We start from the raw sequence: 27,164 nt of genomic DNA on the forward strand, positions 1-27,164 counted from the left end.
CATGTCTGGTGCCAGATATATTAACATGCTGTAGCTGTGCTAATTTTGTTTTTATACAGCATACAGGAAAAGTATTATGAATAACAGCTAAGCCATCTTCCAAGAGTAACATTAATACTTTAAGTTTCTGTTAACATAGATATACTCAACAGTGTGGGTTGTTAAATACTCTGTGAAAGATATGAGTGTATGTGTAGAACTGTAGCCATTGGAACATTTATCATTTTTTCAGGACTGTAAAAGGTAAATATGAAGGAGATGGCTGACAAGCTGTACTTCAGGGCTAATTTTTATTTGAACAACATTCTGAAATATGAATTCATGCAGTTGGGAGCAGTTCTACATACACTACCCTTTAACAAAATTGATCCAGCTATACAATTTTGGGTATATGCGCCTGTAACTACCTATTCATTTTTTAGTAAACTAAGAGAAAAATATGGTATTATAAGCAACTGATGGATTGTATCCATATTAAAAACCAGCCAAAGCTATAACAATAAACAAAAGGAAACCATATTAGTAGCTTTAACATTTTCTTGCTTTCACTCAATGAATCTCCCTGAGGAAGTTATTTTCCTTTTTTTAAAGAGCAGTCACATAAGAAATGAACCCTGAATTGACTGAAGTCCATGAGAAAACTCTGATTTACTTCAAAAGGATCAGAATTTCACCCTTGCTTATATTGTGGGTTTGCTGGAAAGGTTTGCAAAAGATGCAAGTAAAAGGCCTAAGAGTTATGAAACGTGATTTTAGCCATCCTGCTTCAGCAAAGGCTGAAGGAGCACATAGCATATTCATAAGTGGGTTCCAAGAACCTCACATTTTTCATAAGTCTAAACAGTCAATAAGCCAGCATTAATGCAAATGATTATTACAAATGCATGTTGGTTTCTTATCTAGAAGAAACTGAATTTGAATCAGAAATATACTTTGATACTTAGTGGCATCTTAGAACATATATTCATCAGTAGATTTAAATGTTGAATATCACAGCATAGCATTTAGTCTTTCCATCTTCAGTCATGTTATTCTTTGCAATTAATGGCAAGAACATCTAGCAAAAGACAAAAACTAAATAGCCTCATAAGTGAGCGTACCAGTTGGAAAGCTTTAAACTAGATTCGAAGGGGGATGGGGTTGTAGCTGGGCTTGCCCCAGTGGGGCAGCACTCTAGGATTGATGAAGACTGGGAGGCCTCCTATAATCCTAGGGTGAAATCGGTGAGCTCAGCTCCCTCCTTGAAATGCCTGTACACCAATGCGTGCAGCATGGGAAATAAGCAGGAGGAGTTGGAGACCTGTGTTAAGTCAGGAGATTATGATCTGGTGGCAATTACAGAGACGTGGTGGGACAGCTCGCATGACTGGAATATAGTCATGGAGGGCTATGTTCTTTTCAGGAAAGACAGGCCAGCCAGGCAGGGTGGTGAGGTTGCTCTTTATGTGCAAGAGCAGCTGCAATGTACTGAGTTCTGTCCAGGGACAGGGGACGAGCGAGTTGAGAGTCTGTGGGTGAGAATTAAGGGGCAGGCTGGCAGGGGTGATACTGTTGTGGGTGTCTGTTACAGGCCACCAGATCAGGGTGAGGAAGCTGACGAGGCCTTCTACAGGCAGCTGAGAGCGGCCTCACAGTCACAGGCCGTGGTGGTCGTGGGGGATTTTAACTTCCCTGATGTTTGCTGGAAGGACTACTCAGCAACCCAGCCACAGCCCAGGAGGTTCCTCCAGTGTATGGATGATAACTTCCTCATGCAAATGGTGGATGAGCCAACCAGGAGAGGAGCGCTGCTGGATCTCATCCTCACTAACAAGGAGGGGCTGGTCGAAGCAGTAAAGGTTGAGGGCTGCCTTGGTTGCAGCGACCACGAGATGGTGGAATTCAGGATCTTGTGTGGTAGGACCAGTAGAATAGCAAGTAGAATTGCAACCCTGGACTTTAGCAGGGCAAACTTTGGCCTTTTCAAGCAATTGCTAGGAGAAATCCCATGGGCAAGGCTGCTTGAAGGTAAAGGGGCCCAAGATAGTTGGTTGACATTCAAGAATTTCTTATTCCGAGCTCAAGAGCAGAGCATCCCGACACGTAGGAAGTCAAGGAAGAGGGCCAGGAGACCTGCGTGGCTAAATAAGGAACTGCTGGGTATGCTCAAGTGGAAGAGGAGAGTTTACAGGTCATGGAAGGAGGGGCTGGCCACTCGGGAGGAATATAAGGCTGCTGCTAGAGGATGTAGGAAGGCAGCTAGGATGGCTAAGGCCTCCTTAGAATTAAATCTGGCAAGAGGGGTCAAGGACAGCAGAAAGAGCTTTTTCAAATACATAGCTGATAAAACTAACACCAGAGGCAAGGTCGGCCCACTGGTGAACGGGATGGGTGCCCTGGTGACAGAAGATACAGAGATGGCAGAGTTATTGAATGCCTTCTTTGTCTCAGTCTACTCTGCTGGAGGCAATCCTGAAGAGCACTGTACTGCTGAGACCTCAGATGAAGTCAGGTCACTGGAGCAGTTTGCCTTAGTCGATGAGGAATGGGTTAGAGACCAGTTGATCAATCTGGACATCCATAAATCCATGGGTCCAGATGGGATGCACCCACGGGTGCTGAGGGAACTGGCGGAAGTCATTGCTAGACCACTCTCCATCATCTTTACCAAGTCTTGGGAAATGGGAGAGGTGCCTGAGGACTGGAGGAAAGCAAATGTCACTCCAGTCTTCAAAAAGGGCAAGAAGGAGGACCTGGGTAACTATAGACCGGTCAGCCTCACCTCCATCCCTGGGAAAGTGATGGAACACCTTATCCTTGATGCCATCTTAAGGCATATCAAGGATAAGAGGGTTATGAGGGGCAGTCAACATGGCTTTACCAAGGGGAAGTCATGCATGACCAACCTCATAGCCTTTTATGAGGAAATAACACGGTGGATGGATGATGACAGAGCGGTGGATGTGGTCTACCTTGACTTCAGCAAAGCATTTGACACAGTCTCCCACAGCATCCTCATAGGAAGTGTGGCCTGGATGATCAGGTAGTGAGGTGGACTGTGAACTGGCTGAAGGACAGAAGCCAGAGAGTTGTAGTCTATGGGGCAGAGTCTAGTTGGAGGCTTGTATCTAGTGGAGCGCCTCAAGGGTCAGTATTGGGACCAGTATTATTTAATATATTCATCAATGATTTAGATGAGGGAATTGAGTGTACTATCAGCAAGTTTGCTGATGACACTAAGCTGGGAGGAGTGGCTGACACGCCAGAAGGCTGTGCTGCCATTCAGCGAGACCTGGACAGGCTGGAGAGTTGGGCAGGGAATAACTTGATGAAATATAACAAGGGAAAGTGTGGAGTCCTGCATCTGGGCAGGAACAACCCCAGGTTCCAGTATAGGTTGGGGAACGACCTGTTAGAGAGTAGTGTAGGGGAGAGGGACCTGGGGGTCCTAGTGGATGGCAGGATGACCATGAGCCAACACTGTGCCCTTGTGGCCAAGAAGGCCAATGGCATCCTGGGGTGTATTAGAAGGGGGGTGGTCAGTAGGTCGAGGGAGGTCCTCCTTCCCCTCTACTCTGCCCTGGTGAGACCGCATCTGGAATATTGTGTCCAGTTCTGGGCCCCTCAGTTCAAGAAGGACAGGGACCTGCTGGAGAGAGTCCAGCGCAGGGCAACTAAGATGATTAAGGGAGTGGAGCATCTCCCTTATGAGGAAAGGCTGAGGGAGCTGGGTCTCTATAGTTTGGAGAAGAGGAGACTGAGGGGTTACCTTATTAGTGTATATAAATATACGAAGGGGGAGTGTCACGAGGATGGCGTCAGGCTTTTCTCAGTGGCAAACAATGATAGGACAAGGGGTAATGGGTACAAACTGGAACACAAGAGGTTCCACTTAAACTTGAGAAGAAACTTCTTCTCAGTGAGGGTGACGGAGCACTGGAACAGGCTGCCCAGGGAGGTTGTGGAGTCTCCTTCTCTGGAGACATTCAAAACCCGCCTGGACACATTCCTGTGTAACCTCATCTAGGTGTTCCTGCTCTGGCAGGGGGATTGGACTACATGATCTTCTGAGGTCCCTTCCAATCTCTAGCATAGAATCATAGAATCATAGAATAGTTAGAGTTGGAAAGGACCTTAAGATCATCTAGTTCAAACCCCCCTGCCATGGGCAGGGACACCCCACACTAAACCATGTCACCCAAGGCCTCATCCAACCTGGCCTTGAACACCGCCAAGGACGGAGCATTCACAACCTCCCTGGGCAACCCATTCCAGTGTCTCACCACCCTCTCAGTAAAGAATTTCTTCCTTATATCCAGTCTAAACTTCCCCTGTTTAAGTTTGAACCTGTGATACTGTGTGATACTGTGATACCAAATTTTTCAGCATTTGAATGTCTTGGTTTTCAAGATGCAACCTGTGTCTCCTCTCTCCTGCTGTAGACATGAGAAGAATAATTGGCCAGTAAGGAAATGAACATTCTTTCACAGCTGGTTCTATTAAATTAATAAATGAACCCTGACTAAATGGCTAATGAAACTCTATTCGAACACATGTGATTCAGTGGATCATAGAATCACAGAAGGGTTTGGGTTGGAAGGGACCTTAAAGATCACTCGGTTCCAACCAAATGCAGAAAATCTCTGACAGAAAATCTCTAACAGCATGTCTTTGTATTTTCAGAGATTTACTGAAGGGAATATTAGGCTGTATTATTGAGCTATTAGTGAGCTGCATGAAAAGAAGCATAGAAATCAGTAAAGGCAGTGACATTATAGAAATCATTGGCATATTTTCAAAAGGAATAGGCTATACTGAATTTTGGTCACTGCATCAAAAACAACACCAAAAGAAACAGAAGCAGCCCAGTAGCTCTGACAGAAAAATTACAGCTCTAGAAATTCTTCACATAAAAAGATGCGATAAACACCAGCACCATCTCTTTTTGAAATAGCATGCATATGAAGTGATATGACAGATACCTAGGAAAATGCATGTCACTTCATCTGTCATTCAGATGTCCTGGAAATACAGAAATGTGAAAGCCTGTGATGAAGTAGAAAGGAAGGCAGAAAGGCAAGCTCTTATTAATAAAATGAATAAATATGAGGACGAAATAGATGGAAAGATTAGGAAAGAATAATTCTTAATGTTCCTAATGATTCCAGTGATAACCATAGTGAGAGCAAGAGGAGCTCTTCTCCTGAGTGCTTTTGTGAGTAAGGTGGCCTCTCCATGAGCCCTGGTACAATGCTCGGATAGCTCTGAGCCACCCTTCACCTACTCTTACAACTCCTGATGAGTTCTGTGTCCCAAATTCAGCCTCATGATCTCACAGATGGCTTGTTTGACCAGAGGCACCGTGTCAGCCTGCAGCTCCTCTTGAAACCAGACTGTGTCACTAATGGATCCAATGTCAGTCACCACTAGCAAAGCTAAAATCATAGCAGGTGTTTGGAGGGTGAGAAGAGATAATGCAGCTGAACTCCCAACTTTACAGCTCTCCAGTTCTAGAAAATGAGTGAGAATAGTTTCAAACTGCTATAACTCATCTCCAGCTGCCTATCACTACCAGGACAATTTTGGCAGCTGAGAATAGATACAGAATAAGGGCCTTGACTTTCTATTTTCCACTTCAGTCTTGCTATCTGATGTCACCCACTGGTTCCATTTACACATGGGAAGTCCTCTAATATTAAGTTCAGCTGCCTCTCTGATTGCTTCACTGGACAAACACGAGGCTCCAATACTCTACACTAGATTTTATACACTATACACTATAGATTTTCCCATGTCTGTTGTACTACCTCTAGGGAAATCTTTTGTTCTACTTTTCATCTTCCTTTCAGCTGGCATTAGTCAGGATTTCTTGTTCTATCTTGTCTTCAATTTGGTCCACGGCCTGAGTGATAATAAATATTTGCAATATACTGAATCCCACTGGCTCCCATTAAAGTACAGTGAGTTCTATGAATCTTTTGGGATCTGACCAGTAGACTGTTCCTCTTTCCAACAGCAACATTTGTAATGCATCGGGAACTTTTATAGAGTTATCAGCAGAAAATATGTAGTACAAACAACTGCACTGTGCAATCCCAACTCCCAAGCCTTAGCCTAGCAACCACTATGTGCCAAAATTTTGCACACAGGAGATTCTGAGCATGTGTAGCATTTTCAAAATAAGATTAGTAGGAAAGTTTTTATTAAAAAATAGGGGTAATTGCATTGAAATAAATTGCATGAAAGTTGATGTCTTTTTGGTCCGAGCTCTTAGTATCTATCATTAAACAGCACGCTTGTTCTCCCCTGCATGACAAAAGCTGTCCTCTGTTTTTTCAGTCAAGGTAAACACGACAAGTGTACATGTCCAATGATTCTGAACTTGGTTTTGGATAGATCTCCACACAGACCAAGGACTTTACACGTACAAACAATGATTTTTACTTACTGATAAATCAGTTTGGATGGTTGCAAAGAAGACAGGCACTTTGTCTTGTGTGGGGACTTTTTTTCTCTTCATTGTTTTTTCAGACTCAGACCTACTTCAGAAGGAAATAATGTGAATGCTTTTGGAAGTAAAAGGACCTAAAACAACCTTTTCTTAACCAATTAACTTTGACACGTGGTGTTCAAACTGTAGTTTTTCAGGATCAAAATTTATTTATTGTTATATTACTGCAGAAATATCCATGCAGATTACTACTCATAGAACCATAGAATAGTTAAGGTTGGAAAGGACCATAAGATCATCTAGTTCCAACCCCCCTGCCATGGGCAGGAACACCTCACACTAAACCATGCCACCCAAGGCCTCATCCAACCTGGCCTTGAACACCGCCAAGGATGGAGCATTCACAGCTTCCTTGGGCAACCCATTCCAGTGCCTCACCACCCTCTCAGTAAAGAACTTCCTCCCTATATCTAATCTAAACTTCCCCTGTTTAAGTTTGAACCCATTACTCCTTGTCCTATCACTACAGTCCCTAATGAAGAGTCCCTCTCCAGCATCCTTACAGGCCTCCTTCAGATACTGGAAGGCTGCTATGAGGTCTCCACTCAGCCTTCTCTTCTCCATGCTGAACAGCCCCAACTCTCTCAGCCTGTCTTCATATGGGAGGTGCTCCAGTCCCCTGATCATCGTCGTGGCCCTCCTCTGGACTTGTTCCAACAGTTCCATGTCCTTTTTATGTTGAGGACACCAGAACTGCACACAATACTTCAAGTGAGGTCTCACGAGAGCAGAGTAGAGGGGCAGGATCACCTCCTTGGACCTGCTGGTCACGCTCCTCTTGATGCAGCCCAGGATACGGTTGGCTTTCTGGGCTGCGAGCACACACTGCCAGCTCATGTTCATTTTCTCATCGACCAACACCCCCAAGTCCTTCTCCACAGGGCTGCTCTGAATCTCTTCTTTGCCCAACCTGTAGCTGTGCCTGGGATTGCTCTGACCCAGGTGTAGGACCTTGCACTTGGCACGGTTAAACTTCATGAGGTTGGCATCAGCCCACCTCATGAGCGTGTCAAGGTCCCTCTGGATGGCATTCTTTCCCTTCAGCGTATAAACCGAACCACACAGCTTGGTGTCATCGGCAAACTTGCTGAGGGCGCAGTCAATCCCACTCTCCATGATGCCAACAAAGATGTTGAACAAGACCGGTACCAACATCAATCCCTGAGGGACACCACTCATTTTTGGTTTCCAGCAGGACAGCTGGACATTGAGCCATTGACCACAACTGTTTGCAGGCAGCCATCTAGCCAGTTCTTTATCCACCGAGTGGTCCATCTGTCAAACTGATGTCTCTCCAATTTAGAGACAAGGATGTCATATTTGATAGTGTCGAACGCTTTGCATAAGTCCAGGTAGATGACACCAACTGCTCTACCCCTGTCCATCAGCTCTGTAGCTTCATCATAGAAGGCCACCAAATTGGTCAGGCAGGATTTCCCCTTAGTGAAGCTATGCTGGCTGTCACCAATCACCTTGTTGTTTTTCATGTGCCTTAGCATGACTTCCAGAAGAATCTGCTCCAAGATTTTGCCAGGCACAGAGGCGAGACTGACTGGTCTGTAGTTTCCTGGGTCATCCATTTTCCCCTTCTTAAAAATGGGGATTATATTACCCTTTTCCAGTCATCAGGAACTTCACCTGATTGCCATGATTCCTGTTTGCAAAATTTAAATTGAGACAAAATAAGAGGTGACTGATTTGTATCTTGATACAAACACTAGATGTAAATGGCTTTGATTTTTGAAAAACACAAGAGACTAATCTATATGATATCAAGAGCTTTTGCAACCCTCTGGCTTGCCTATCCCTTGGTATTTATAATGATGGTTTATATTAATCAGCTATTGATGAAACTTCATGCTAGAGTATTGGTGAGGAAAAAAAGACTGTTAAGAGTGAACACATATTGTAGGTTAGAGAATTATATAGGAGAAAGTAAAGCAGAAAGCAGTACCAGACAAGTAGTTGAGAGACCATGAGTTGTATGCATTTTGCTATTTTGGAAGACTTTTGAAAGTAGTCACACCCAGACTGTGTCAGGATGACAGGTTGTTTCACTATGTGCTAGGAGGGGAGAGCAGATCAGAAGGGGAGGGAGGGTACTACAAGCTGGCATTTCTTCTCAGGTGTCCTTTTCCTATAAACTGCACATACTATATTATATTATGATTTGCAGATCATAGTGCTAGAGCCTAGCTCATCCTGTTTTCTGTTGTGGATAGCTGTCACCTCTTATTTTGCCTAGCACAAGGAAATATTCCGATGTATGTTCCAGTATTTGTATATGTATGTGTGTGTATGTAAGTATATGAAATACATATACACATATATTATATTCCTTTAAAATCCTTTTTAAGGAGTGTGGTAATCACTCCTAACTCTTGTAAATGCTTTTGTTACCCAGCAATTAACTAAATGTCTCCCTGTGTGAGTGTGTGTACACACAGAAGCAGGGATTGTGGGGGACTGCAAGTGTGAGAGCAAGACAGAAGAGCGGAGTGACATTCTAATACCCCTCTTTGATGTGTGCTATAGTTTTGAGCACTGGTTTTTGGTTTCCATTTTTTGAAACAGTGTCTGCCTTACTACTTGCTGCACTTACTTCAGCATAAGCTATTTTTTGCTGCATTTTTCCAACTTATTAGCAGAAGAAGAAAAGCAATAAAGTGAATTCCAGACCAAGGAAAGACTTTTCTGTATGTGCTAATAACTAAATACAGAAACTGAACAAAATAGTAATGTTTTCTGTCCTTTTTATCTTAATGATAAAAAATATCATTTACATTAGACAAGTGGAATTTCTCTTTTTTTACTTTTGAACTAGCATGGAATCTCAAAAATACCCAAACATATAGTTTAATTTTTCTGTGAGATAATAAGATCCCTTTAACAGGCAGTTGCATGGGTTATGCCTTCGATTCTCACAGCCAGTTTGCTCTTTTCATACATATAGCTATTTCATATTCGAAGTACACAACCCTGAAGCAGGCAGGCTTTTATTCATGGCATTCGTATTGCAGAAGTGAATCAGAGGTTGTCTTAGATGTTCAGACATATGCAATCTTTCAGGGATTAAGACCCAGAACTCTGTGTTTGCTTTATTTCCAGCACATTTCTCAAGTAAAAAGTGAAAGAAAATTTCAAAAAGGATTGTATAGAAGTATTAGAACTGATAGAAATATTTTACTGGTGTTTTCCTGTCAAGCTAAAAAGCTCAAAGAGAAATAATCGCAAATTTCTGTACTGAATGAGGAACATATTCCAAATGCGGGATTCCTTTTCTCATGATTAGCACCAGGCACAAGTATGAATTTTTTTTTACTGTGGTGGAATATGCAGTGCTTTGCTTTTCTGAATACTTTAATGATATTTGAAAATGTCAGATGGATCCTAGTCTTTGAAGTAAAGAGATTCTCATCTATAACACCGATAGTCAGCAAAGCTCGTTGTTAGGCAAAATCATGCAAAATGACACTGAGATTAAGTTTTGTTTACAATGGAAACATCAAAGCAAGCAGGTAAAAGTCCCATGCCTGAGAGCATGCTCTTGACTGTTTTTCTTTAAAAAAAAAATCTATTTCAGTTGATGGAAATTTTGCTGCTGATTTTCACCCTCTTCCTTTTGAGAGATTTTATGACATGAAGAAATGTAAGTGCAAGAAGGTAAACAATAGGTTCAGAGGAGGTATGAGAATAAGATGTCAAGAAGGAGCTGATGGTTACTTCCTCTTCAGGACAACACACATATGTAAACTCTAGGGCCCACCTAATCACATCTTTACTTTGTTGCAACCAGAAAACTAAGTCAAAATATGCATATACGTTTGAATTTATATTACATACTTTCAAAAGTGAGCATAAACATTCTTTTCATTGAAAATAAACAGGCTTAATTGATACCAGTTTAGTATTTGTGATGTTCACTGAACTTTATGATTCATGTTCTGATTAATTTTTTTAAGGATCTCCTCTTTATTGCTTTTCACTCAGATGCTTGGACAATGGCAGTAGGCTCATAAATTCTGTGTGTTGTTTCTACATGGGTCCCTGCAGTGAGAAGAGTTTTGGAAACTGGGCCATGAGCCTACACACGTGTAACTCGGGTCTGGATGGGCATTTATACCTCCAATACTTACCTAAGCATGGATTCACCTGGCACTGCAAATTACATTCAGTCATGATGGAAAGTTTCAGAAAACAATCTGTTCTCAGTTGAGGGGCTGTTGTGGTAATTAGTCAAAACAAGCTTCTTTTTTATAATATAGAAGAGATGATTTTGAACACAAATGCTGATAGAAATAACTACAGAAAAAGTAAGCATTCATACATTTATGTTCATATTAATACAACTACACAGTTTAAAAGTGAGCAATTACTGTCCTTAAAGCAAAGCATGGTCATACATGGTCTGACCCTACATGGCCTCCTCAACTAGGAATCAAATTAACTGTCTTCAAATGAAAAAGCTTTTTTTAACACATGCAATGAATCAAGAAGACTTTTTTACTGAAAAGTGGACTATCCCAGTAATCATTTTAGAAAAGACACACACTAGTAATAGTAAACTATTACATGTAAGAGCTCTTCACAAAGAACCACTCTCCTCCAAGACTGAAAATACAAAATATTTGTTCAGCTTTAATGACCAAAAAAATTGCAACTTCTGCACTTAGGTGGCACTGTTTCCTTTTTCTTATAAGAGCTTTTAAGCCTTTGCAGTCACTGGGCTTCAGAAGCACCAAAAAGAAAAGCCTTTTCTGATTAAGGCCTCACTCCGAAAAGGAACTGGACAAACGTTGGTCTGTTTCACAGGTCTGTAATTATTCCCTTCTCTTTGAAGCTGACATGTGTTTCCTACATTCTTTGTCTATCACCTTTTATAATGTGCTACAGTATTTTCTAGCTTGGAGAAGTGCTTGAGGGTGAAATTTCAAGCCTCTCGGATGCCCTGCACTTACTGCTATGCCCTGCTTTCCCTTTCCCTGCAGCACCATGAGAGCCCTATACTCAACTCATGTGTATCTGCCATGTTGAGCATCCTCAGTAGTAAAAAAATGTCATTTCCAAAACCACATACTCACAGTAAAATTATTGTGGTGAAGAGAAGAGTTGGCTCCACTTTAGCCATGGTTATGGCATGATTCATCCTTCTACAATTGTAGGAGGATTATTTTTCCTTGCAAGCAAAACTCTTGATGAGAAAGGAATTTAACATTTTTTGAGGGGCTACTGTACAGATACAAACAAATTTTTTGAAAGAATTTTGATTTGCAGACTTCAAATTTTTGCTTTGAAATGGCCAGTTCAGTCAAGATTAGGAACTAGGCTGCCACCTACACCAAAAAGGTAGTTTGCACTCTCATTGAAACTAGAGTGTAAGAACCTCTGTATCTGTAATAGGTCACAAAGAAGTATTGATGAAAATGTCAAATATTGAGGAAAATATGAAAATCTAAGGTACTTAACATAAGCTAAAGTTAGAATACCAACAACTGCCTCATGTTATTTTACCAATATTTCAAAATTCCCATTGAGGCTTTGGCACTGTACAAAGAAGGAATAAAAAGGCAGTCCATGTTGCTTTCTGTCAAGACAAAAGTATGGTTAAAATATTTGAAGTGGACTGAGAATGTGTTGGGGGGTAGTGCCTTCCTGAAGCACAATAGTCTTATCCCAGCACTTGTAACCCAAGTTGAACTGAGCAAGTGCTAATCTTTGCATGTCTGGAGCTCTGCACCATATTTTCTATATCAAAGCCTGGTAAAATGTCTTAAGTCAAGAAAAGCACTTTACTAGTCAGTAAGGTCCTTTTTATTTTCTACACAGTCACAACAGTGCCATCAATTTAAGAGTAGTTCCTGGACTTCTGCAGTTAAGCTTGAACTTCAGTTTATATTTTACCAAAAAGACTCAGAAACGTGCTAGACTGAGCCTATGGAAAACAAAAATGCTTTGTAATTTCTGAATTGCTTTTTTATGATAGGATTCTAGCATGGTTGCCTGATATAAATCACCCTTCTGAATATTTGCTTAGCCTTAGTAGTAGTGGTCTTTCCCACTTGATACAATTTTACAATATTATATTTCAATGAAACTGCACTATTGAGTCATTGTGCCTTTCTGAGAAGCTACCTTTTATGGATATAGTTTAATCTGATATATAAGTTAATTTTATTTTATAAGTGTGAGCTAAATAGGCTATGAAACTTGGCTTCACTGTGACATCTGAGTGTTCTTCTCAGCCTTTCCTATCCAGCCTTTTCCATATAGCTTTCTTCTGTTCTTTAATTGACAATACTCTTTAGTGTTACTAGAGACTTTATGAACTTGAGAAGTTATCAGCTATCAATATACTACAAGTTATATATATCTGGAACATCTTCAAGAATGTTTTGCTCTTCTAATATGCCATCTGTGAAAATAGACTCCAGGGAATGCAAAGACCTGAGAAGGCACACAGCTAACTACTACTTTTTTTTTTATTTAATGCTTCCTTTCCTGTCTATAGACATTTCTAGAGAGAATTTTCACAGAATTTGGCCAGATCTTCGTAAGTGTTGAAGTTGTTGGCTAATTTTTTTCTTACATGGTAGAGATGTACAGTGTAAGAAAAAGCTTTAAACAAAATAAAAAAAAACCCCAAACTGCTCACAAATCTGTAAGACACTCTTTTCTGAGGATGTCTGCAGACATTTTTGTTAGAAAACCTGGAAGAATGCAAAGGTTTAGAGTAGAAGTTATGCAACTCTCCTTACTCAAAGGAAGATGTTCAGGGTTACCAGGCAGTGGTTCTGAAATTTGTTTTCAAGAAGTCTTCTGAACTCTGAGGGGGTAACAACAGCTCTGGAGCAAGGAATTTGTGGATCTCAAGTTGCTTGGTAAGATCTGCTGATCAAGCTTACTCGTTTCCTCAACTGTCTCTGTGCAACAAAACAAAGGAAGACTCCATAAGTGAAATCGGTTGGACTTTCTGTCCTATCTGCAGGAAAAAGTGTAAGGAATTTATGTACCTTGGGAAGGTCAAAAAAGGAAGTTCTCAGCTACAGTAATATTTCTTTAGAAATCTCTCAATAATAACTTATAATTAAACAATAGAACACTTTTTCTTCAGAAAGGACATACAATTTTATTTATGGTTATACGAATATAATAAAACCAAATTCTTCTCCTGAAATAGCCAGCTAAATACTTAGCTTCAAAATGCCAGGTAGGGAATACTACAGCATTTGAAATGGGTTTCCAGTCTCCCAGTTTCTAAACTGATACCTGCACTGCATATAGTATATGTTAATCAGTCTGTTCAATGCAGCTTTCCTTCCCAACAAGTGTTGGATAGCTAAGCTAAAAGAAGTTTTAACACATATAAAGATATACATATATTATCAAAGTTCCATTTTTGTCTGTCTGTGAATATTACTATATCTGCAATACAACTGAGTTTTGTGTAATGTGTTTAGCAGATATACAGGTCTGTTCTTTTATGCACGAAGTTTCACTGCTCACTAGTACCTAAATAAATTATTTCTTATGCTTGTGTGAAGCATCTGAAGATTGACTATTGTGTAAAATGCATCATTTTATTAAATAAATAAACCTTAGGTATAGTGGATTGCTCTCCATATACTCTGAGGTCTTACATAATTGCTGTTCTGTACTCTGAAATCCTACCTAATTGCTGTTCTGTTTTGTTCTTGTCTAAATTTGTTGCTGTTTCTTGAGATCTGTATGCACATAAATTAATGTAGTTCATCAATATGACAGCTGAATTTTAAATTTGGGGTTATTTTTTCAGCAGTCGGCTATTCACTTTAATGTCAACGATGATGCAGACTTTACATATTACCTACTTTTGGACATCTTTAATTCCAGATATCTGTGACATAGATGAAAAGGAATATATACATTGCTCAGCGGATAAGACATTTTTTTTTTCTAGAGATGTCCCTCTAACAGCATCAAAAGCTCTTCTCAAGTCGTGAGACCTTCCATGTTTAATTCAATCTTCTACAGTGTCATCAAAGTGACATGGGGAGTTACTCTAAGAGCTGGGAGGGCATGCCTCTGCTTCTGTTCCCTGCCAGCAGCTGTGCCTCAAGGCAAAGGTTCAGAATTGTTTTTATGATCTGAATCCCTCTGCTTCCATTCTCTTGCACAGGCTGGCAATACAGTTTTCCTTTTTTTTTTTTTTTTTTTGTCTTTAAGTGTGAACTGTTGAGCTTTTGTTATTAAGCCTTTTTTCCCCCAAGAAGCAAACAAACTAAAAAGAAGATTATGAAAGCCAGTAAGGAGAAAAGTCTTAAACCACTGTTTTTTAGTATTTATAAGTGTAACAGAATTAACTATAACCTTTCACAACACACCATTTTCCTCTTTAGCATGTTAATCTCTTAGGAAAAAAAAACAGATACTCATCCCAAACCTCTGATGGAACCATAGGGAAGCCCACTTCTTTGCTTCTCTGAGAGCAAGACCTGACAAACTGTCCTGAGGCTCTGGATTTGCTGCAGGACATAGACTGTATGTGTGCCGATATTTGCAAGCACTTTTTCATTTTTCAGTGGAAGCTGCTGAGCAAGCAATTATATCAGCTTTCTGTTTGTTTTGAGTAGCACCTTTCCTTCGTTTTCATTTCACTGAATCTGAAGCAGAGACGCAGCACTATACTAAGGGCAATTTTTAGAGTAAACTTTCGACAGAACAACAGCTGTCAGGCTTACCATACTGGAAAAAAACACTTAGTACAAACAACCTGATAATAAGGTAACAGCAATACAAGATCAGTTTGATACCAGGCTAAAAAAAAATAGCTACGATATTAATTATCAATATAAATAGTATTTTGGTTTGAAAGTACTGGATACTTTAATATCTTTTTTGAAAGAAACATTATAATTCAGCTAGCAAAATGATTCCTGATTTTAGATTGCTGTGCAGAAAAGGACCTTACAACATTCAGACAAAATGTCTACGTTTAATTACAATGGCCATGTTCTGCATATCCTTACGAACTTCACCCTGAAATGTGCAGTGAACCTAGCTATAATTAAATATATGCAGATATCACAATAATAAGAGCTTGATTAAGTCCATTCTATAGGAAGCTGCATATTAATTTCCATAATGCTTAAAATTAGATGAGTTCCATCTGAATTTTAACATTTTCCCTTGCCAAATGAAGATGCTAATCGCACTATTCAAATGTTTGAGGAGAGAATTGGGAAGCTTAGTGCAGACAAAAAATCTATGCTGTTACCATTTTAGCAATACTCATGTGCCCAACTTAACCAATCGTGAATGAAGCCCTTTTACTTAAATATTTGGGAAATGTCTAGTACATCTCAACAAATCAAGATTTTTTTATATTCATCTGCAGAGAATTAAAAAGGAATGGATGCCTTCTAAATAGATTACCATGTTATTTATTCTCGAGAGAGAATGTTGGTGCAATTTGGTTGAATATAATATTAGCTGAATTTTAGAAGATGTTTATCTAAATCCTACTTTACAGAAAACATACATTTTTTTTATGTCATTATTGACTATCGGTTTCTTTCTGGCATGAAAGATTTGTTCTACATCTGGATGTTGAATCATCCACATACCAAAAATATTTGATTGAGACAATTTATCTTGTGATTATAAAAATCAATGCAATACTAGATTCAAGATCCCCTTTCTAAGAAAAGATGCTAGTTTCCTATGCTATTCCTTTGGTTTCACTCAGTTCTTGTAGCTAAGCTATAAATCTTACATTCCATACAGCTTGTTTCTAATCCATCATTTGGGGATGGGTTTGGTTTGGGGATTTGTGCTGCTTAATATTGAGTCTGCTAGCTGTAAACAGCTACTGCTGCTTGCAAGACCTTTTCAATTCTACTATTGAGGGAAATATCCCAGCCAATTTCATACCCAGCAGGTGTCATGGGGTTCAGCATTTCAGAGTAGTAGAGTGTTTTTATTTCTTCTGGAGTTACTAGTCCAATATATTGTGGTTTTAAGCAATGTCCAATGAAAAGCCTGTTATGATTCCTTAGTATAACAACAAATATCCTGACAAATGTTAGAGGAAAAATACTGTGACAGCAGTAGAGAATCTATGGCTTGCTTCTCACTGAACAAGTACAGCTGGTTTTAATCCTACTATTTTAGACTTCAAAACCTTTTAGGGTGCCAGTTTCATTTGCACCTTAGACTCCTGCTGAGAGCTGTCTCGATGCATAAAGCTTTATTTGAGAGGATGCAGCAGTGATTGCAACCCACTACAGAGCAAACCAATTCTTTTTTTACTCCTCTGTTCCTTCTGGCTGATGTTCTGGCTTATTGATTTCAGGATATCATCAAGTGTCAGCCATTCATTTAAAAATCATCATGTCTGAACAAGAGCAATGCCACATAAGTGTTGTAAAAATTACACAGGATTTAGTTAAATCTTAATCACTGAATTTTTGAGCAGACTGATGATGACAGCTATCATGCTGAAAAATGTCATAATTTATGACACACAGTATGTGTTCTCTGAAAGACTGTAAACCAGTACTTCTGCTTTTACTAGATATTTAAGATGCAGATTGCTATTTTGCATAATTATGGCTGCCACAAAAGATTAAACTTGTACTAAAAATACGTATCACTAAAAACAAAATGTGGGCTTTTTTTCTCCATCCTATCCTATTTAATCCGCATGTCATTTCCTTTTTGTGGTTCTACCTCCATCCTCTTCATCACTTGTTCTTTGAATTGTTCTATTTTCCTTTACATCTTTATTATTCCCTCCTGCCCCTATATTTCTAAATCAGTATCTATTTAGGGAAAGAAAAGTTCTTTTTAATGTTTTTTCTGGTTTAGTATCATTCTCAACTCTCGTTGCTTGTCTTGTTTGTTTCTTGATATTATTTGATTCTCCTAATTTCACCTGTCTGCATTCTGCAGTTCTCCCCTTTTCCAGAATTCCTGGATTTCTGTACTTCCTCTAACCACTTATTTTGCTGCTTCTTCTATCCATTAGTTACGTGTTCTTCTGCCTCCTTCCAATGAAATACACATTTGGGTTTTTTTTTTTTCAGAATAGTATGTCACTCTTCATTTTAAGCAAGGCTCAAATAACCTAGAATGCCTTATATCAGATTGGGTGCACCTGCAAATATGCTTAAGCAAACCACAGGTACGTATCTAGTACTTTACTGATATGGACAGTGAAAAGCAGCAATGGGATGCAGATTTTGATAATGAAAAACTAAAGAAAAGATCACTTCTAGTGATCAAGTAAAATGAGGCTTCAGCAAAAGCAGAAAAGCAAAACTATCATGAGGAGCTGTTACAGATTTCTGTCTTACCAGTGTAGGTGGACTTTGGATCCAGTCTTCACTTAAGCTTTCTTAAATTCCAAAATATTTAGTATGTTTCCTTCAAGTTCCTTTCTGATCAGCCCTTCCTCTATTGTCTCAACTTTTCCCCTTGAGCCTAAACAGGAAATTAGGGTAACCTTCTTAGGCCTTTAGCTTATATATTGTTTAAATGGATCTAGTTATAATTTTACTGTCCTGATAGGGTATTTACAGTTTAATTACTATTTGCAAAGAGCATCAAGATTTCCAGTATCACCTGTGCCCTCAAAATTAAGTAGTTCAACACTCAATCATGTAGCCCTCAAAGTTACTTGTTTTAGAAAAATCTAAATACCTTCTCTTAGGTATTGCATTTACAAGACACTAAATTTCTTTGCTACTTGCCAACTTGCTATTAGTATGTCATATACCAGTTCTGAAATATTAACATAATGTTAAACAATTGTTAAACAGAGGAAGAAACGGAGGCTTGCAAAAGTAATTCAGGTTTCAAGTCTTGTATTGTGATTATCTTACTTTGTGCACTATCTGCATGCCAAAGCAAAGAAAGTACAGTGGCTTCTTTGCTATCTAGAAGAAATCTAGAAATTAAGTAAAACTTTCAGTCTCTGGTTGGTCTGCTGTCACAGACTGCAATATGAACAGTTCAGTAGCTAAGCAAGAGAGTCACTACTAAAGTCTTGCATCCTGCACAGACTTCTTGGTAGCAGTTTAAAAAATCTTTTAGTACAATCCCTATTTTAAAACTACAGTATTAAAAACCTCGGCTATGAATGTTTAATGTTGCTTAATTAATTTAAATTGTACCAACCATTAGCTTGCTAAGGCATTCAATAAGGACTGAGCTACCAAGGGCCTCATAAGTAGCAATTAAGACTGTGAAATGGGAACTGTGATCAAGAAAGTAGTGCACTTGTTCCTCCAGCTCTATGTTCACTGCAGCACAACAGCCTTGGCCAGTGTAATTGAGCCAGTTGACTCCAGTACATCTAGGCAGTCTCGTCAGTGGTGCTCAGTGGGATTTTTGGCACATTTATAGCATAGCCATCTAGGTATCCTGCTGGGGGCAGTAAAGGGAACATGGCCCAGCCAGCACACAGCAACCTCAATTTAAGCTGCTCACCATGAGGTAGGTGAGCTGCCACCTAAAACTGCAGGCACTTCTGCATCAGGTTGGCTGCCTTCTAAATACACATAAATATATCTTGTATGTAACTGATTTTGTGAAAGAAAATAAATATTATAAGTTTCTATTTGGGAATTAATAGTAAGAAGAATATGGATTTTGAATCAAAATCCTAAAAATGAGTGACTCTATGAATTTGTCAGAGTTTAGTTCAAAAATCGATGAAAACTTAGCTCATAACTGATTGGTTTTAGTCATTGACAGTAACTAATGCATGCTTATGGAACTTTGGTTGCTCAAGATGTTAGTGTTTTAATAAGGAAGACTGCAAGTTCCTGCACCTGGGTTTTGGCAATCCCAAGCACAAATAGAAGCTCATCGAAAACTGGATTGAGAACTGCCCTGAGGAGGACTTGGAGGTGCTGGTTGCTGAGAAGCCCAACATCAGCCAGCAGTGCGCACTCACAGCACAGAAAGTCAACCATACCCTGGGCTGCAGCATAAGGAGCGTGACCAACAGGTACAGGGAGGTGATTCTCCTGCTCTACCTTGCTGTTGTGAGACCCTACCTGCAGTACTCCATTCAACTCTAGGGACCTCCACATAGACAGGACATGGACCTGTTGGAGTGAGTCCAGAGGAAGCCACAAAGTTGATCAGAGAGCTGGAGTTTTTACTGTGAGGGTGTAAGGCACTGGCACAGGCTGCCCAGAAAAGCTGTGGCTGCATCATCCCTAGAAGTGTTCAAGGCCAGGTTGGATGGGGGTTTGAGCAACATGATGGAAGGTGTCCCTGCCCATGGCAGAGAGTTGGAACTGGATGAACTTTAAGGTCGCTTCCAACCCAAAGCATTCTATGATTTTGTAGCATGTCTCTTCCGCATTAAGAAGTAAAGGTAGTCTCATTATTAACTACTTATATATATATAAAACTTATTTATTATGTATATATGTAATAAATTTATGGGACAGTTTATATTCTTGACCTATTGGATTTTGGGGTTAGGTTTGGGTTTTTTTTTATAGTAAGTTCTATGTGAAAAAAAGCCAATCAAAAGAAAAATAATAAATATATACATATTACATTTTTATATGGTTCTAAAATTTTGTTTGAAATATTTCTTGACAAACATGGGGAATTTTAATGAACTTTGCCAATTATAATATCAGTCCAGAGGTCTTACCTAATTTTGTCTTTGAACTACTGTCATTTTCATTTTCTCCACTGTGCCCTATTCTTTCAAAGTTTGAATAGGTCTGAGCTAACAGAAACTAAATTAGTGGAGAATGCAAAGGGGTTCAGTCATGACAAGGAAGTTCCTGTTGGATCCAGGATAGGAGAGATTACCCATATACATAAAAAGCCTAGAGCAATTCTGCCTCTCAGTACCTTGAAAAAGGTATAATTTAAGCAACTTGGTGTTCTTCTGCTATCCTCTTTGAAGTAGTATATCTTTTCCGTTAGCACAACAGCAGTAATTATAGTCCATATGATGTATAACAACTTTATGCTGAGGTAAATCTAATTCAGTGAACTTTGTTCAGAGATGACAATAGGACTCCAGAAATAGGACTCCACTCACCTGAAGTGAAATTTTCTGTGTTAGACCAGGTACATTACTGCATTCTTTCCTTCAAAATGTTTATAACTAATGTGCTCTTTCTACATTAACTGTACAGGTGTTTTTAGAATAAAAACCCCACAAATAATTGGCTAGCTATAATAATTTATTTTCTATGTATAAATTTATATATAAGTACAAACTATTACTCCTTTTCAAAAAGAGCAGAACATCCACACTTGAGCTGATGTAGTATCTAGGGGAACATAAAATCACATCCCAAGAAGGTCACTGTTATAGCATGTATTTAACTTCTGTTGCATCAATATGGCATTTGCCTGACTGTCATCTTTTAGTACTCCCTTCAGCCTCATGCAGAAAGACAACTTCCAGATGATTTATCTGTCAAATAATTTTCCTGAAAGCAGCACAATGCCTGAGAAAGCATAGCACATGGGGCTGGAAAGGCCCCCAATATATCACTCACTCAGTGGAAGGTGGTCCAAGGCAGGACCTAAATCACAACACACGTCTGTCTGTTGTCTTAACAGATATCCTTTTCTGAAAGCCTAAAATGATGGCTCCATATCAGGTCAGGTACTAGGAATTTGTTTCTAACCGTAAGGGTAGTGCAGCAAGGACAAAATTGCCTCGAGAACCTGCAGATGGAAGACTTTTAACTGCAAGTGAGACAAATACTAGCCAAAAGTGATGGAGTTTGGGCAGCAAAAGCCAAACCTGCCTCGAGGCATGGAGGTGGTTTGAACGAGCTTGTCAAAACAGGAAATGGGAATTTTCTGACTTTGCATATTCTCCATCAGCAGCTGTCAGCACTCTCAGTGTCATGTGCCACATAGTATACCTTTTTCCCAAGTGGCTGTGCATCATCCAGATCACTTGTACCGCCTTTGTCCATGCATTTTTACCAATGAAGTGATGTTGTCTTGAAGCCAATGTGCTGCTGCTTCTTGCTGTGATAGCTGAGTCTTGGGGTAAACGTATGCTGTGTGACTCCTACTTCTGAAAATATAGCTAAGCTAGCTCTAAATCAGGTTGTTTACATCCTCCTAGCAAGTCCCAAATATGATTACGGCTGCAGCTGCACTGTGCTTTCCCTGATATGCAAGCCAGTAAGGTTAAACCTATTTGTGCTACTGAACACAAGCCAGCAGTGCACTCCCGCAAGGAGAGCTAAATCCACATTAGGCTGCACAGGGAGAAGCATAAGGAGCAGTTTAAAGAAAACAATTATTCCCTTTTGCCTGACACTGTGGTGAGGTTATGTATTCAGCATTGCATCCTGGTTTTGCTCTCCCCTCCCCAGTGCAAGACTAATATGAACGTGTGAGAGACAATCCAGCAGACAACCACTAAGATATTTAGGGGCATGGAGCATATATCTTACAAGCTGAGGGAGCTGGGTTTTTTCATCCTTGCTAAAGAAAATAGGTTTGAGGAATATATAATTCTGGTTGGACACTAGAGGAAAACTGTTCACAGTGAGGACAATCAGACACTGGAATAATCTCCCCAGGGAAGAGGTGGATTCCCCTACACTGAACCCCTTTAAAATTTGGCTGGACAGGATGGTGGGACATTAAGTCATGCTTTTCCAAAAAGTGTTGACCAGATGATCCTTGAGGTCCCTTCCAACCTGATATTCTACGATTCTACTACATGCTTTGGGAGGTTGTTATAGAGACCAATTGTTCTCACTGCAAATAAATTCTTACATCAAGATGAAACCTCACTCAGTGCAACTTGTGTCTTGCCCCTTGTCTTCCGCTTGTGGAGGAAGAACCTTTGTCCTCTTTGTAGCCACCCTTTAAAGTCCTGTGATGAGGTCCCCCCTTCCTTCATCAGGGACAAAGGACTTCTTCAGTCTTTCCTCATGGAACCTCATGCCGCAGGTTTTCCATCCCTTTGACCATCTTTGTGGCCTTCCTTTGGACCCTCTCCAGTCTGTCTGTGTCTTTCTTGAATTGTAGGGACCAGAACTGGGCACAGTACTCCAGGCGTGGCTTGATCTGTACCGGATGGGATGATCATGTCTCTGTCTCTGCTAGCAACGTCCCTGTGGAAACTGCCCAGGATCCAGCTTGCCTTTGTTGCTGCAGCAATCCTGCTGACTCATGTTTAGCTTGTTGTTCACCTTGACCCTCAGGTCCCTCTCAGCAAGGCAGCTTCCCAGCCGCACAGACCAAAGCGTGTACTGGCCTCTCTCTTTATGTCAACCCAGCTGCAAGACTCTGCACTTGGTAAATGACCTTAGTAAAACAAAAAACTTTGTGTCTTTTGTATGAGAGCTGCTTTAGCTGTGTGTGGGAGGAGAAAACATGAGATGACTGTCTCCTTATTAGAGCATACAATAGGATCCAATAATTCCTGTGACTTCTGGAGTGTATTGCAGGGTATGATTATTAATAATAATAACTCCTGTAACATTTTATTAGGCTCACATTCATCCTCCATAGAGTAATAATAGTTCTGTTAGGCTAATTTTGAAAGGATTTTATCTGATCTGGGTATGAGCTAAGAAACTGGTTATGCCAGAGGAAATGAGAAATCATAGCCTTTTTAAGAAAAATGTACTAAGGAGATCACCCAGAGTTCAAATCAGTGTTTGCCCTATTTCCTGGAATTCATAGTCCTTTCTCTGTGTTATGTTTTATTAGGAAAAGGCAACTGTCTTTTTCCCTATCAAGCAATTTATAGAGTGAGGGTGGTACACATAGCATTTGAAAGGAAATTGTAAATATGAGTGTTTATCATCAAACAGAAGCTGTATCACTTTTCACTGTTGTAATCATTAACCTTTGAAGTCTGAGTTCCCATAATTGTCCAACAACAAAAACAAAAAATCAGTTATGATCTACTTTTGCTTTAACATTGAAAGTTAACGACACTGCAGTTGTGCTTCTCCTCTTCCAGAACGTGTATCTAAGATGTTTCAAGCTTCTGTATTAAAGAGATTTCTCTTTTTTAGAAAAAGGACAATCTGTACTACTGATTATAGACTATAAGTACTGCAGCTAATGGCACAGGAAAATTAAATGCATAGATTTTTGCACACACATGAACCCTAAAAATGTCTATTACATTTGAAGTAATTTGTATTTATTGTATGGACAGTGCATCTGATTTAAATAAAAAGCTGCATTTATTCTAGCCATTTTCAAATGGAATAGGGACTTCTGTGCTTCTGATCTCCTTCCTTGCTAATTGTACGTAACCTCCTTCAAAGGTTATGTACAAAGTACATGTCCTTTCACACTGGTTTTGATGTGCTGGACATTGTGCACATCTCACTGTCTATGAAGTATCTGCCGTTGCTGGCTGAAAAGCTTCAAGTAAAAAGCCCATTTGGGGCATGATGCTCTTCAGTCTTCCTTCCCTCTACTAGTGGTGTACAGATGGAGAGACAGTTTGCTGTATACCTACTTTTATCTTTTATATATCTTCGATATTGAGGAAATGTTTCTAGAAACTGTCACATTGTTCATCAGCACTGCAACAAACAAATCACATTTTTTTCTCCTAAATATATAAAATATTTGGTATTTAAATCAGTGTGAAGGATTTTAAATTGATAATTTTTGTGGTAGAATAAAGAGCGTATTTTTTTATACACCTGTCTCCAGCAAAAGTTGCCCATTTTACCTGAGAAGTTTTGGCATTCCTGTAGTGAAAATCATTTATCTATCTCTCTTGAAAATTGCTTTTGGCTTGTAAAAGAAGTTAAATGAAGCTGAGAAGGTTGAGTTGCACTGAGAATTGACAGAAATATTTTTTATTTGCTTAGGTATGTTTGAATTTTCTGCACTTTTCTGAAAGCACAGTGAAAAAACGCTACATAAAAAGACATATATACTATATTTGTAATTTTACCTTAACACCTGAGACAGTAAACCCAAAATATAACCCATTTATCGTTTGGTACCTTTTCAATTTGCCTTAAATTTCTTGTGGTTTTTACTGCCTGAAGCCTACAGGGACTAGGAAGCTGGGAAACTGAAAGCTCCAGGAGGCAGTAGCTAAGCCAATATAATGCAGTACCAGCTCACAGACTCCATGTCCAGGCTGACACTTGGATGCTGCTGGCGTTGCACCACCAGGAAAATTAATGTTACACTGGAGGAAACTATGTATGATATTTTCAAGTGCCAAGATCTTGAGCAGGTACTTGAGCCACACAGTGGTGTGCGGATTGTTTCTGGGTCTCAATAAGGAAATGGTCCATTTCCTTGCTCTCTACTATAATAAATACAGTCATTTCTGTTTGTTTGGCCTGAGGCGAGAGAAAAAAGTGTGATGGCAAGAGGTAAATAAAAATTTTTCCCATTCTGTAGATGATATAGTTTATAAACTCAGATATATTACATGGATATGTACACATATGAAATTCCTTATGGAAGATTTCCTTTTAATGAACATGTGTGTGTGCACTTCCATACATTTTATTGTGACACTTTCCAATAAGTTATCTAAAGAAACAAGCCTCTGAATAGCCCAACTTATTTCAGCAGCACAATGTAAATGCATGCAGTCAGGTTCATGGCCACATTCTTCACAGTACTGGGCTTTCAGGATGCAACCTAGTGCCGGCTGAATCCACTGAAGGAATGTTGACTGGTGTCGGCGGTTTCGAGTCAGATCTGCTCACTGTGTTTTGTGATTTTTTGTCCAGTCTGTCTGGTAGAGGGCTAAATAACCTGTAGTAATTTGGAGGCGTAGCAAGCACCTATAACAATCTGCATCCTGATGAGCTGCTCTCAGACTGCAGAAGCATCACAGCTGTCCATCCTCAAAGAAGGTTTAATTTTGTCTCAGCGGGGTCAGCAGTGCAGTCATAGAAACAAAGTAGTCTCATGGAGGAGACGGGTGCCTGTGAGCTAGTATCACTCATTATCCAAAGATGACACTGAGGATAGATTCAGACTTGGATTAAATTAGAGATGAGAAAGTGTATGAGTACAGAACAAGAGCTAAACTAGTTAAATTGATATGTACTTCAGTAGTCCTCTCACCCACCACCCTGCCCAGATATCAAATTAATGAGACAGTTCGTAGTGCAATGTGATCTTCCTTTGTCCAGAAAAAAATATTCTTTGAAGATTATTTGAAGAAAGTTGAAAGGAGCTCTTTCAGGGAGTCCTAAGTTTGGTTAAAGTGGGATAGCATGGTGATAATGTATAGTCCAGAGAAAAGACTAAGTTACTCAGAGCTGCTATAATTGGGAAACAGCACCGGCTGTAAACTGATTACTCATGTGCAAAGTTGCTACAGTCATCAAATATGTTGATATCTAATGTAATAATAAGACCTAAGAATTTTCTTAATGTAATCCACCAATATTTTTGATTGAATACATTAGGCTAATACAATCTGACTTCTGTTTAATGAATAAATAACTCTTTGCCCATGCATTAGTGGAGAATGTGAACTATATTCTTATTTACATTTAGGAGAATGAAGTGAAATCTGATTCCAATCAATGGTTTTTCTCTTATTAAGACAGGAAATATTAAAACTTCCTTGACAAAGCTAGTTCTGTTTTCTTCCCAATTTAGTACCAAGCATCCCAGATGACTTAATTCAAAAGGACAACCCATTGAAAATGATAACTCTCTTAACCACATGACTATGGTATAAACTTTATGTAGATCTTCCACACTGCAGATCATCAGGTCTGGATGGTGAAGAGATTTAACTGAAGCTTCTTAAAAAGACAAGCATGGACATCAGCTTCTGGAATGCCCCATCCCTATACATACAAAGAAAAACTAGGGTGCTCATGAATAAATTTGAGTTACTGGTGCTTGAATTATTCTGAGATGATACAGCAGGCTGCTGGCCTACCAGTTCTACTGAAATATTTTCCTACTAATAAACACACCAGTGTCACTTGACACTTTTGATATTAAAACAGGCAACAGACATCATGAAATTGATCAATATGTAGAAAATGCACTGTTTTCTCCCTGGTGCCCATCACTCTTTTTTTCCAAATTAATGTGCATTTTTCATTATTTTACATTCAGTTTCAAATTTTAAAATTAATTCTGACAAAAATAGAAACAGTGCCAAGTCCAGTACTTGCTGCACAAATTGCAGGACTTCTTTTCAAAGTAATTTTTTGTTATAAAAGGCAAAACCACTATTCAGTAGTTAAGATATGAAAGTTATAGCCATGTTGCAAGGCTTCATCACATTTCATGTCACATATTTCAGTGCTGGATGCAACCATGAAGAAAATAAACCCCTGCAAAAGAAAAATTAGTATCTTCCCTGGATAGCTTAAATAAATATGCTGCAAAAATGTAACAAAAAGTCTTTATATTTACCTAAATATGTCAATATTAGTGACTGAATATGAAAATAAAAAGGTACATTTTCTTTTCCAGTGAGAAGGAAGTTATAGTTAATTTATTTTTTTTTTCCTAACATTTAATACGTAAGATCTTCTTCATGGTATTCAGAAATGAACTCAGGTTTGAAATTTTCCATATCTATCATAAATTAAAATAGCTTCCTACTAAATCCTATCACTCTACCCATCATTAACTTCAGTAGGTTGTAATTGAATTACTTTATCATATCGTTTCATCACATTCTATTCACTTAAAAAAATGTGAAGACCTT

This window comes from Psittacula echo (assembly GCF_963264785.1).
Source record: "Psittacula echo genome assembly, chromosome: 2".
Taxonomy (NCBI): Eukaryota; Metazoa; Chordata; class Aves; order Psittaciformes; family Psittacidae; genus Psittacula; species Psittacula echo.